The sequence below is a fragment of the Pseudophryne corroboree genome, chromosome 6 (assembly GCF_028390025.1).
Source record: "Pseudophryne corroboree isolate aPseCor3 chromosome 6, aPseCor3.hap2, whole genome shotgun sequence".
Taxonomy (NCBI): Eukaryota; Metazoa; Chordata; class Amphibia; order Anura; family Myobatrachidae; genus Pseudophryne; species Pseudophryne corroboree.
Genome location: NC_086449.1, coordinates 407,060,341 through 407,074,949, shown reverse-complemented (window position 1 = coordinate 407,074,949; position 14,609 = coordinate 407,060,341). Strand labels below are relative to the sequence as shown.

General features: G+C 45.1%; 1 protein-coding gene across 6 annotated transcripts in view; it reads left to right on the top strand.

The window, feature by feature from the left end:
• Positions 1-14,609, top strand: part of FRMD4A (FERM domain containing 4A) — a 751,780-nt gene that overhangs the window by 352,667 nt on the left and 384,504 nt on the right. The window contains exon 1 of one of the 6 annotated variants that reach the window (XM_063926907.1): positions 5,129-5,452. The exons of the other annotated variants lie outside the window; for them this stretch is intronic. The gene's annotated coding sequence lies outside the window, so the exon portion shown is untranslated. Of the gene's footprint in view, positions 1-5,128; positions 5,453-14,609 lie in introns of those variants that run through there. 6 annotated transcript variants of the gene reach the window in all.

Here is a 14,609-nt window from a genome sequence, read left to right as displayed (position 1 = left end):
TCACATCTCTATCCCGATAATGAAGGAGTTTGGCAATAAACGTACGGGGAGGTGCCCCTGGAGGTAGTGGACGCATCGGGACCCCATGGGCGCGCTCCACTGCAAAGTGTGAGGTGAATTCCTCTGTTCCGAATGCATCCAACAGCCAACGTTCAAGAAATTTTTCAGGGGAAGCACCCTCCTCTTTCTCCGGAAGTCCGACGAAACGGACATTATTTCATCGCAATCTCCCCTCCATATCCGTCATCTTTTTATGTACCTCCGTCATCTGAGACTCCAGAGCAGAAGTGCGTCTATCGAGAGGCGTAACCGTATCTTCCAGCGTGGAGATGCGCGTCTCCACTTCACCGACCCTCTCCCGCACCCGCTGGAGGTCGTGGTGTATAATGGATAAGTCCGCCTGGACCTGACCGATCCTGTCGGCCAAGCGGGCTTCACTGGCCGTGACCGCATCCAGCACCTTTTGCAAAGCAGAATCGGTGGCCTCCAGAGATGAGGAGCTCGCCGACGGAGAAGGCGGCGCCGAGGTCGACTGCACTCCACCCCCCTGTTGGGACCGTGTCGGAGGATTTCTGGCAAACTTCTCTAACTTCGCCGCAGCCGCGGCAGATTGATGCGGTTTGACCATTATAGCCGAGCGGACGGCAGATGGCAAGAAATCACAGTAAAAAGTATAGCACAAACTGTCCAGGGGCGGCCAAAGAATAATGCAGTGCAGTATATCAGAATTGCCCAGTCGCTGCTCGCGGGTAAGTGTAGTATATCAAAACTGTCCAGTGAGCATATAGCGTATCAGAATAATCAGTCTCTGCTAGCCCAGGATGATAAATCACGACAGGATATTCCTCAGCATGAGGGACACATGCAGCGTGGATCTTGGCCAGATATGCCTTGTGGGATACTGAAACAGAGCAACAAGTAGGCCCTTCAGGGGTTAATATATCACTTCTCCCGGTCCCTGTGCGGAGCAGAGCACAGCAAGGCAGCACTTGTATTGTACCCTGTCCCTATGGGAAACAGGGAAACAGAACAGGGCAGGACAGCAACTATATTGTGGGGAGGGCACAGGCACTTATATCCCACAGCTGTGCCGTGTACCTCTTCCCCCAGCAGCAGAGTTCAGGAGGTCAGAGCGGGAGATTACAGGCTGACTGGGGCCGCCGGAGCAAGCGGAGAGAACGGCAGCGGGTCACGTGACAGCGCCGCGGCCGGGGACCGCTCGAAGACGCTCCCAGCACAGACAGAGCAAGGGAGGAGAAGCGGCTGTTACGATCTCCCCGGCAACGGCAGAGGGGAAGCCGCGGACTCCGGCGCAGGCAGCGCTCAGACGGGAGCCGGGTGCAGGCGCTCAGCGCGGGGATGGCGGCGCCTCACGTGGTCCAGCAGGCCCCGGACCTCCGCACACTGGAGCCGCTCTGCCACTGCGGATGGGGCACAGACGGGTCCCAGAGCAGCACAGGGGCACCTCCACCCTTCCCTGCAGGTATTGGGGCGGTTTGCAGGCCCAGGGGGGGGACACAGGATGGGATTCCAGGATGTTGTAGCTGGAGAGACACACAGCCTGTGTGCTACTCCATGTCCTCCAAAGCCACGCCCCCCCCGAAATGAGAAAGTTTTTAATAAAAAATTATTTTATAAATAAATTTTTTAAAACTGGCATGTGCATATGTATTCACCCCCTTTGGTATGAAGCCCCTCAAACGTTCTGGGGCAACCAGTTACCTTCAGAAGTCACATAATTAGTGAAATGAAGTCCACCCGTGTGCAATCTAAAGGGCCCCATACACTACTGCGACATGTCGGACCCTCATGTCGCAGGCGAGTACCCCGGCAGCTTCCCGGGTGGGCAGGATCGCATAAGATACATTGTATGCTGTCCTTGTGCGATACCAGCCATGCCTGCAGGGCCCGACATATCACGAGTACAGCACATTCAATATAGGGACTCAGATGCGCATTGGATCGGATCGGATGTAAAACACATCCGAAATGCTCAATTTCATCCGATATATCGGCCCGAATGGCAGAAATCGGGCATTATCATTCTAGTGTATGGGGCCCTTAAGTGTCACATGATCTGTCAGTATAAACACACCTTTTCTGAAATGCCCCAGAGACTGCAACACCACTAAGCAAGAGGCATCACACCATGAAGACCAAGGAGCTCTCCAAACAAGTCAGGGACAAAGTTGTTGAGAAGTACAAGCCAGGGTTGGGTTATAAAAAAATATCCAATTCTTGATGATCCCCTGGAGCACCATCAAATCCATCATCTTCAAATGGAAAGAACATGGTACCACAACAAACCTGCCAAGAGAGGATCAGCCACCAAAACTCACAGACCAGGCAAGGAGGGCATTAATCAGAGAGGGAGCACAGAGACCAAAGGTAACAGTGAAGGAGCTGCAGATTTCCACATCAGAGACTGGTGTATCTGTGCATGTGACCACAATAAGCTGTACACTCCATAGAGCTGGGCTTTATGGAAGAGTGTCCAGAGATAAGCCATTACTTAGTGCTAAAAATAAGAAGGCACATTTTGAGTTTGCCAAAAGACATGTGGACGACTCCCCAAATGTATGGAGGAAGGTGCTCTGGTCAGATGAGACTAAAATTTAACTTTCTGGATAACGCTATGTCTGGCGCAAACCAAACCCATCCCATCACCCCAAGAACACCATTGTATTGTGGTGGCAGCATCATGCTGTGGGGATGCTTTTCAGCAGCAGGGACTGGGAAACTTTCGAGTCGAGGGAAAGATGGATGGTGCTAAATAAAGGGATATTCTTGAGCAAAACCTGTTTCAGTCTGCCTGTGATTTGAGACTGGGACGGAGGTTCACCTTCCAGCAGGACAATGACCCCGAAACATTTAAAGGTGTTGGAATGACCTAGTCAAAGCCCAGATCTCAATCCAATTGAGAATCTGTGGTTAGACTTGAAGATTGCTGTTCACAAGTGGGAACCATCCAACATGAAGGAGCTGGAGCAGTTTTACCTTGAGGAATGGGCAAAAATCCCAGTGGCAAGATGTGGCAAGCTCATAGAGACTTATCCAAAGTGACTTGCAGCTCTAATTGTTGCAGAAGGGGGCTCTAGAAAGTACTGACTTTAGGGGGGCGGGAATAGTTATGCATGCTGAAGTTTTCTGTTATTTTGTCAATTTGTTGTTTGCTTCACAATTAAAGAAAAAATCTTCAAAGTTGTAGGCATGTTCTGTGAATGAAATGATGCAAACCTTCAAACAATCCATTTTAATTCTCGGATGTGAGGCAACAAAACATGAAAAATGCAAAGGGGGGGGGGTGAATACTATTACAAGGCACTATATATATATATATATATATATATATATATATACATACTATTCCCAATGGTAGTCCACATAGATGGTAAAGTATGAAAATGTAAAAAAAATATTTTAAAAAACTCTCGTCGACCTTTTCATGCATTGACCATTGTCATATTGACCATTTGAACCTGTCGATCTTTTGGCTATGTCAACCAAATGCATGTTGACTATTTGGCGTCGACCTGCTGTCGACCTATCCACTTGCGCCAAGAAGGTGGGGAGCGGATACTAAATTTCCGAGCCTGTCCTGCTGGAGGGGTCCAGGTCTGCTGCCCCCCTTCCTCCCGAGTATAGCGTGGTTAATGCTTATGGGCAGTGCCATCTTCCCAGTGACATCTTCAGTACTCCGCGCATTGTGCCAGAGTCTTTGCTCTCTAATGTCCATCTTTCTAAATGTCACTGGGAAGATGGCATCAGCAAAGGAGAAGGGACTCTCTTCCCGGAGCAAGCAAGGTAGGAAACGGGTGCCCTTCCCCACGCCACCCCTGTATTAAAGTAGCGCCCCCCCTGTGGGTGTGGACATGCCCCCTTTGTAGACCATGCCCTTATATTTATTACTGGGGCCCTATGTTGTTCTCTACGCCCCTGGACCTATAAACCGGATACAATTTAAATTCACTCGTGCTCACAATTGGTTGGGTATGTCCCCCTCACAACACTGGCTGGTATATACAATAGTACCCAAAGCAAAGAGCAGAGAGAGTTGTATTGTCTCCATGGATAACAAAACACCCTGCTTGGATGATATAAAGGTTTTGGGGGCAGAGAGAAGTTTAAAGACATTTTTATAGCAACACTTTCAGGAGGATGTACAAATCTTAGAAAAATAACTTATAACAAAGATGCTTAATTAATTATGTTGGTTATGGGGGTCATTCCGAGTTGATCGTAGCTGTGCTAAATTGAGCACAGCTACAATCATCTTTCCTGACACGCGGGGGGACGCCCAGCACAAATACAAAAGCATCGCACAGCAGCGATGCGTTTGTATTTCAGGAGTAACTCCTGGCCAGCGCAGCTCCTGCGGCTGGCCGGGAGTTGTTTGCCGCTGCCGTTGGCCGCAGCAGCTGCGTGAGGCGTCACGCAGCTGCCGCGGCCCGCCCCCCCAACAGTCCGGGCACGCCTGCATTGGCCGGACCGCGCCTCCTTAACAGTGCTTAACGCCGCCGTTCAGCTCCTCCCGGCCAGCGACCGCCTCTGTCTAAGAGGCGATCGCTAGGCAGCGACGACTGCCATGCGCCGGCGCACTGCGGCGCCGGCGCGTATCCGACCTGATCGCTGCGCTGCGACAAACTCGAACATTTTTCCGCAGATGTTATAGGTCTAACTTTAAACTCATATATACCCCCCACCCCAACACCCCCCACCCCCACTACCACCACCACACAAAAAAACCCCACCTAGATCCTACTGTGTAAATGTTTGAGGCTCTTGGACCAGTCAAATTCAATTGAATATATAAGTCAGAACAAGTGCTGCATCCCAGAGTGTGGAGTGTGCAGTGCAGGCCCCCTGCCAGCCCGAGTGCTAAGCACCCGGCATCAGTAGATAACAAGCTCCTGTATTCTCCCCCCCCCCCCCCCCAGCCCCCTCTTTTCATTTCATTTAACGTGTGTTTTTGTCTGCACGTGAGTCATTATAAAAAGGCAGCAGCCGGAAAATGCTGGGGAACAGCATAGTGTCTGAGGCAGCAGCTCCCTCTCTCTCTGCCCCCTCCTTTCTCCCAATGGCAGCTGCCTGTGTGTGCGCCGCGGCCAGCAGCACTACTCCCCACAACTGTGTGATGTCTTGCTGCTCCCTGTGAGGAGGCACACTGGTGCGGTGCGCCCTGGCCGGCAGCCACTGCCTCAGCGTGTGTGTCTGTGGGTTGTGGTAGTAGTAGCAGGAGCGCAGGCACACACACAGACAGGAGGAAGCCAGCAGCAGCAGCAGCGAGAGGGGCTGTGTCTGCTGTATTCCATCACAGAGGAGGTACTTACAGATGGAAATCATGGATGCTGCTTCTTAGGCCCTGAGCCTGTTTAACCAGGATTTAATGGGATGGTTTTTTTTCTGGGGTTAACATCTGCAGAACGTCTGATCCTGCCGAGGTGAAGATAAGGTAATGTATGAGCCTCATAGCCTGTCTCCATCAGGGAAGTTCTCAGTGTATTCTGCCTACACTACACATCGGTGCATGGCCATGTCATGTAGAAATGTTATATATTCATATATAGACAACTGAGGCTGCAGAAAAGTCCTTAAGAATGAATACTGTATGTGGATTTCAGACTTTATTGTAGACTTCTCATTTATATAAATATATACAGATCAGTCATTTTACACAGGTAACGTGTACATTACAGGTGTATACTTATACGTGTGTGTGTGTATGTATATATTATATATATATATACACACACACACACACACACACACACACACACACACACACACACACACACACACACACACACACGCCCATACATACAGTAAACACTGTATGCATCCTAAATGCTTACATGATATACATGTTGCTTATGCATATACCAATGCAGTTACAGCAGAATGTATTATATTATACATTGAACTTGAACTTTCTATACTAGGCTGCATGATGTATTTATAAATTAGGACACTCCTGTACATAGTGTGTGTGTGTGTGTGTGTGTGTGTGTGTGTGTGTGTATGTATATATATATATATATATTATATATGTGTGCAGGTAGCAGAGCAGCCATTAGCAATAACACAGACTGCAAGCACTATGCCTGTGGGTGATGAGGAGAGATTGCCAATACCTGGAACTGAAAGCTAGAATACTCTCTATTTATATTACACATCTGAATGTGATGTTGCACTTTGAGAAGGTGCAGTAAGTGCAGAGCAAGGCGACAGACTCTCTAGGGGGATAGTAAGGAGAATAGGATGTTATTCATTCCGAGATACACCAGAAGACATGTTCATTGCATGATGATGACGATGGTGATGGTTTATACTGCAGGGACATATGCAATTGGCTGGTTCATTACTGAAGAGAGTGAAATATAACAGATTTCACCTTTTCCATGGTCATAGTGTTTTAGGAGGCGTTAAGTTCTATAAATAGCCTTGGCGGATTTAGTACTATACACAGATCTTCAGTGATGCAGGCAGCCTACCCAGACAGAGCATGCAGCTAGGAACCGTGAGAAGGCTCCATTACTATGCACTATACATGGGAGTAAAGAGAAAATAGGGTGTTCCTTTCCTTATATATGATTGTAGTGGCAGAACAGAGATACTGTAAATAATTTTTACATATTATAGAAACTGCTGTTGTAACAACATGTTGGTTAGATATATCCACATTAGAATGCAGAGACGTGGTCTATTTCAGGTAAGGTGGTGCTGGACACCTTATCCTGGCATCTCATCCAGCAAAGTTAAATAGCCACTACCTTAGAATTAATTGCAGAGGATGTGTGACAAGGCTTACATTGCATACTGTACAGACAGAGTATCCTGGTTATAAGCATTTAGTGAATTGTATGTGCACATTCTGTCATGGTGGGTGTTGGAGTCACTTGGTGAGTTTAAATTCACGCATATTAATATTATAGAATGATAAATCCAGTGATTGGTCAGCACAGGATATAGAGATGAGCTGTAAAATATCATTGACAGACACCCCCCATACATAACATATTAGTATATTCAGGGCCCCAAGTTGTGTTGTTTGACCAACCTGTTTTGCGTCGTTACACCTGCCTCTGTATGGGTCATTACAGCTGAGGTCACAGCACACAGTGTTTTATGTTCTGTTAGGATGTACCTTTCTTTTAGCTGAGTATACACAGGTATTAGTCCCATGGGCCACTGTAGTGCTATCTTTATGGAACTGGAGCCAATATAGAAGGATGTAGAATCATTTTATATAATGCAGAGGTTTATATGTGAGTTGCTTAGAGATATTATGGTCGGCTGCACTCTAGAAATAAGTGCTTCTGCTTTATAGCAATATAAACCAAGAGACATCTTCTGCCTCCACCAGCTTCATCCTTGAGTGACATATTTCATTTCCAGTCATCCCTTCTATTCGGCATTGCATTCACATTACATCGCTTTGAATGAAAACATAATTTTCATATGTTAACAGCAAACTATTTCTATTAGCCATGACCATATACGTACTATTTTTGATTATGATTGAGTTTATTAATTACCGCTTTTTTGGTTGTAATGAGGATTATTTGGTATTGGTAAGTAGCTCAGCAACAGCTGTAACATCAGAAATTTTCCATTTCAAGGTAGGTATTAGCCTAATGGTGCCCATACACTTGTGAGATTATCGGTACTAGCCTTCGATTTCGACCACATCTGTGAGAGAAATCGAAGGATTGCATGCACATTTTAGGTACCTTTTGACGCGATGCGCGGGCACGCCGGTCGAATCTCACGTCTCAAGATAGTATGTGCTGCACTTAATATTTATTGAATCGCAGTGCGATCGCATGTGTTTTTAAAAACACATGCTATATATCGCAGTGTGATGGGCACCCGCCAGGAGCGAACAGAGGCCGCTCCCACTCGGCGGTGACGTGCCCATCACGTGATTACCATGCGATCTATCGCATGATCGCATGGTAATCACTTTGGCAGTTCAGGTGCGATTTCATAGCACCTGAACTGCCGGTGCGATGCACCGCGATGTCGCGTCGCGGGGCATCGCACAAGTGTATGGGCACCATTAGTGTAAATTTCATAATGTTTGTGTTTGATTCCGAAATCCAATTATGTTTCTTTTTGTTCTATCCTGGTTGGGCAATGGAAGCAAACATAGGTCCCCCAAGTTTGGATACACTTTAGTAAATTATCTTTTCAATTTAGTATTATTTTTTATGTGCATAGAACAGTGGTAACCAGAGGTTGATGACATCGGTGTCTCTGTGAGTTGTGCTGGTGGTTGTGATCATACACTGATCTCCGTAGGGTCACATTATATTGGCATTATGTTGTAACTTTTTGCAAGAAGTTATATATATATATATATATATATATATATATATATATATATATATATACATACATACAAAGATAATGAACTGCAGACCTTATTTGCGGTGATGGAACAATGGGGTTGTGTTCCTAAGTGAGGAATGCTAAGCAGTAGCTGTCAATCACATGGATTACTTTGACTTGTTGTTGCAGAGCAATGGTGCTGGGAGAAATTGCATCTTTCTGTGCATTCTGATAGCTTTACATGGATGCAACAAACATGGAAAAGCAGTGAGTTTTCTGTAATGATAGTGGAAAGCAAAAACAAAATATTTGATTGCTTTTAGTAGTGTACTTGTGCCCCAAACTTTGATGTGCCCTAAGCAGCTTTCTTCTGCTAGGCCTTCATCCTACTTTGCTTATTAGCCTATAGGGCTAATGTTGTTGCACAAGGCTATAGATTATCACCTTTCCAGAGAAAGTAAGTTGTCTAATATTACCGCTGTGCTGATGTATGCTAAATTTTGCAGCTGGAGACTTTAGTGAATACGATAAAATGTTTGCTCCCGTCAGCAATTAGAGGCAATGGTTTTCGGTCAGTGAAGCTATTGGATGTATTCTTGAGAAGCGATTAAATGGAATCCTTCCGGAAAATCAGCATGCAGGTATTGAAAAAGGCGTCACACATTATTGTAGGCAATATTATTTTTTAGAGTTCTACAAATGAGAACATTCATGAGAACTGGTGCAATAAAAGTTATCACATTCTACCTGTCATGGTTTATAATATAAAAAGAATGTCTGGTTTCTTCCTGGGAATTATAGATCCATTTTCCTGTGCTAAGATTTTCTGAGCGATCCCAAACTGTCCTTACTTTCATACTTCCTTTGCTTAATGTACCTAGAATGGATCTATTTTACATGCATAGGAGTAATAGAAAGTCCTTGGCACCTAGTCAGATATTTATTAGAGGATATGCAATTTGGAACATCTCATATGATACAGTGGATGACATAATGTCTACAATATGCCAGGAAGCATATAGAACGTAATGCCAATGGGAGAAAATACAAAGTGAATGTGGTCTATTTTGACCGGTTTATGCTCTCAGGTATATGTGGTTCAGTACATGTCAGCTGCTTATACTAGCAATGTTGGGAAAGGTGAAAACTTGAGTTTCCCTCAGCTGAAAACAGAATGCTTGAAAGTATGACTTCTATAGAGGTATGACTGCTTCTCTGCTGATGTTAGACCTCATATTCAGTACAAGGTTGAGGTTAGATGCCTGAGTTATGTATGGTGTATTTAGCCTTAGGTGACATTTTTCTGCAAACTAAAAGACCATGCAAGAGACATAATGGAGACAGGAAATATTTATGCTCATGTCCCCTGACTTATGTCTCCACTAGCCATGGATGACGCTGATCCACAGATATTAGCAAGGACAATGCAGTATTTGAAAAATGAAATAGACCTGGAATTAACCAGGTCCTAGGTGTAGGCTTGTTACTCATTGCTTTGCTGAATTTTAATTTGATCTTGTCTCAATGTGGCTGTACTAAGTGGCAAAGGAAGGTATTCCTTATATAGAGTAGAAGACGCTTTTTATTAAATAGGCATTTCTTATGATTACAGCTGGCTTACCATTTGCACTAATATCCTTTGAACTCAAGGCTTAACCAGCTTTACACATGCAGATGATGCTTTCCTTAATCACACTTCTAGGACTTGATGGATAGTAAAATCTAATTACATTTGCATACATTGATGTCAGGTTTATGACTTACTAGTTTTAAGGTAAGTATGTTTGAGGGTAACGTTAGTTCTAAATACAATTAAAATGTGTTCTTCTCTATACAAAAATGATGTATAAAAAAAGGAACTGGCAACTTGTATAGTGATGTTACTGTAATGTTCACACAAGGCTGACTCTGCAATTCTGATATTACCTTGTGCCATGATCCACAGAGGAGAAATAAAAACCAGGCCAAAACCTCTGAAAAAAAACATTCCCCGAAGTTTCTAATAATGTGTCTGAGTTATGGAGTTGTCTTTTCTCAGTCAACTGCAGATTCAGTTTAACATTTCAATGGGAAGGTTTACAGAGTTTTATTAGATACAGGTGTGCGTGTTTGGTCAGTTGTTTTTGTTGTGGTCTATAAGCTTGTACCTCTCCACTGTGTTCTTTTGTTTGGCTGTGATTAATTTTTCACTGCAATTTTTTCAGACACACGGAATAACTTTATGAGGTTTATTCATACCTCTCAAATTTTCAACTATTGGTTTATACAGTATATGGGCAACTTGAAGCCCGAGGTGCTATGTTCCTCCTGAGCCAGAGGTTTCTGACCATGCACTGGTGTTGGGAGCCACCTTAGCCCTAGTGTCAGCACTTTACACTGCACTTTATTTTTCAGGTTGCACCATTTTTACTTTGCACTGGCCTTCTGGCTGGGGCAAGGATATTATTTTGCCCCCATGGCCTCCAGGCTGGGGCCTTGTTATTTATTTCACATTTTCCCCCTTTATTTGCATTTGTCATCTCACTTTTTTTTTTGTGAGTGTGTCACGTTTGTAGAGGTTTGGGCAAGACCCTTATAGGAAGCCCTCTCCCCTACACTCCTGAGTCTCTCCCTATTGGTGGAGAGTGATTTTAAAACAATTTTAAATGGAGATCAAAATTTGCTGATTTAGGATGTAGTATTTCAGGGTGTGTTATTATGTTTGCAGTGTAGATATCCTGGGCAGTGAATAGCCGACTTTCCCCTGTTTCAGAAGTCACATGGAATATAAATCGCATTCCCAAGTACTGAATCACAGTGAGATACACAGTCAAATATTTCATGTATGGACGGAAGTGTAGTCCGGATTTCTTTCAATGAGTTCATACACCCCATCCAGGAAATCCCAGCTGTGTATTTTGAAACAATATTTTTTAAAAGTTAAGTGACTAATGCCGGCAATACATCTATAAGATTTTGTACATGTTAGAGAAGTTGTGGTTACTTCTGAGAAAGTATATGTAAGACAGTAGCATTATCTATTGCAGCACAAACATTCAGCACCACAAAGTAGTGGATAGGCAACATCAATCTTCTGGAACTTGCAGAATATTTTACAAGAGGAAACAACCACATTTATCTGGGATTTTTAGGCTAGAGAATCTCAGTCCCAGTGATTGCTACCCCATACTTGCCTACCTGACCCTCTCCATGAGGGAGAAAATGCTCTGTTCCTGGACTTTCCTGGTAATGTATGATTGCCATCTCCTGTGGTGAGCTAGTTAATTGATAAGAAAGGTGTTTCACCACAGGTGATGGCAATCATACATTACCAGGAAAGTCCAGGAACAGAGCATTTTCTCCCTCATGGAGAGGGTCAGGTAGGCAAGTATGTGCTACCCTCAGCAGGTCATGCTAATTCCAGGGGCAGTGCAAAATGTGATTTTTAGCTGCTATAATTGGTGTGTGTGTTTTTTTAACCTTATATTTTGCCATTAAATAAAACTGTTAAATAGAGGCTCGCTTAAATGTACAATATGACATCAGATGAATCTAGTGGGGGAAAAAAATACACCAAACAGCACTTTTAATTTAACTTTCTAAATCCAGCAGGAACAATTCTCACAGACAGTCATGTGATGTACTGGCAGATAGTCACTGATCAGCACAGAACTCCGCAGAACTGTATTGACATGTGAGAGACATTTGTTTCTTAATACAATGCAATTCCATTACATACTAATTTTATTATTAACTGCATGTTTGTGAACTGGTAATAAGTTATCAACCCTGCATGTCCCGCTGAAATTCACCCCTGGCATCACCCATCTAATTAGGTATATTTTTTTTAGCAAGACATATTCAATCAATTCTCAAGGGATGCCTCACAAATATAACTGGGGTGGGTTCCACCGCAGGTATTACAGTTATTGCCTATATACATTGTAAGTAGGGAAGGCAAATATTAGAAAGGAGAAAAAAGGAGAAAAAAATGGAGAAAAAAATAATGTCAACAACAATTAGAGTAGCAAACAAGGGCGTTCAGGACTCAGTGGGGTGGGAGAGCAAGTACTCTCATCACTTTTCATTATACTGTGTAACCAGGAAGAGTTTTGGAATGCAGGAATTTCCTTCTTAGCCTCAGTTCATGCAAAATAGAACTCAGCAGGGGGTGTGAATAGTATGAAAGGCAATTGTGTGCAGGCATGTAGTAGGCACTGGTGCACTTCTTTACTATTTTACATAAAACAACAAAAAATGATAGTTGGTTGAGTGCATACTATTTGTGTTGGACCCTGACTTCTGTGCTTTGAGCACACTCTATGTTATTACAAACATACATATAGAACTCTAGTTATTTTGCAGACACCAATACTGATAATTAGGCAAGGACATTGATAGTCTAAACACAGATACAGTAGTCATACAATTTGTGTCATAATAAGCCTGTCACCCTTATTGATACTGTGATTATAAAACACATAATATATGCTGTACAGATACAGTGCTGGTATTTTCAGCGGAGTTTCTAAGGAAAGATGACATCCGTGCTGTGGTCAGCGTATACCAGAGAGTACCTTGTCAGTCTGTTGAGAGTTCATTACTCTTCCATTATTTGTATGTAATGAAAACTATAGAGAGGCAGAATATCAGTCATTTTTATCTTTTGCAACATAGCACGCAGGATATGATGGCGTTTCTGCATTTTTAAAATGGTGTGGTATATTGAGACAGATTTCAGCAACATGTTTGGACACATTAGATCACATGCCCAGTGATCGCAAAAACGCGCTATAGCGCACATTTTACCCCAGAATTGATGGTGGGGACACAAAAAAAAAAAACGCCTGGTCCCTAAGGACTCGCCGTGACCTGAAGCGCAGTCCTGTCCTGTGCTGTCAGTCAGTCAGTCAGTCAGTCAGGTATCCACAACAACGGGGGGAGGAACTTGGAAGAGGCAGAGACCATGAAGAGTATGATTTCTCGCCCTCCCCTCATCCTCTACTCCGCATGCTTACCCCAGAATAACGTCTGCAGACGCCCTCCCTCTGCAAGTAGCGCGACTCAACCACTGGCAGCCCACTGGACACCCGCCCGGCTGAGTCCGCTGCTGTATATACCTGAGGTGGGGGCAGTTCGGTTCCTGTGCCCCTGGCTGGATGTCGCCACCACTCTCCCCGCAGATTCCCCTCTTCACCCTCCTCACCCAGGCGGCCACCCCCTCCGCGTTTTCCGCTCCCCCCTGGCCACATCCTCTGACTCCAGGCTGGCGGTGGTGTAGGCCTCATGTTGATCCCCGGACTATCCCCCCCCCCGGCCTGACTCCGCTGCTGCTGCTGCTGGCAGTGTCCATGGAGGAGCCCGGAGTACTCTTTTACAGGTACGCGGTTGGGGCCTGGTCCCTGAAGGGTGTTGTTATGGTGGTGCTCCCCAATGGAGGTTCCAGGCTGCACTCTCTCCTGCTTCTCTGTCCCTACTCCCTGCTACCTCTGTCCCTACCCCCTGGGGCCTCTCTCTGTCCCTGCTACCTCTGTCCCTACCCCCTGGTGCCTCTCTCTGCCCCTACTCCCTGCTATCTCTGTCTCTACCACCTGGTGCCTCTCTCTGTCTCTACTCCCTGCTACCCCTGTCCCTACCCCCTGGTGCCTCTCTCTGTCCCTGCTACCTCTGTCCATACCTCCTGGTGCCTCTCTCTGTCTCTACTCCCTGCTACCTCTGTCCCTACCCTCTGGTGCCTCTCTCTGTCCCTACTCCCTGCTACCTCTGTCCCTACTCCCTGGTGCCTCTCTCTGTCACTACTCCCTGGTGCCTCTCTCTATCCCTACTCCCTGCTATATCTGTCCCTGCTCCCTGGTGCCTCTCTCTGTCCCTGCTACCTCTGTCCCTACTCCCTGGTACCATATAAAATGTGTATGACATGCTCTACGTGGCACAATGTGTATAGAACACTAACTGGTGCAATGTGTGTAATGTGTTCTACCTGGTGCAGTGTGTATAACGTGCTCTACCTGGTGCAATGTGTGTACCGTGCTCTACCTGGTGCAATGTGTATAATGTGCTCTACCTGGTGCAATGTGTATAGCGTGTTCTAACTGGCGCAATCTGTATAACATGCTGTACCTGGTGAATCTGTATAACGTGCTCTACCTGGTGAATGTGTATAACGTGCTCTACCTGGTGCAATGTGTGTAACGTGCTCTACCTGGTGCACTGTGTGTAACGTGCTCTATCTGGTGCAATGTGTATAGGGTGTTCTAACTGGTGCAATCTGTATAACGTGCTCTACCTGGTGAATGTGT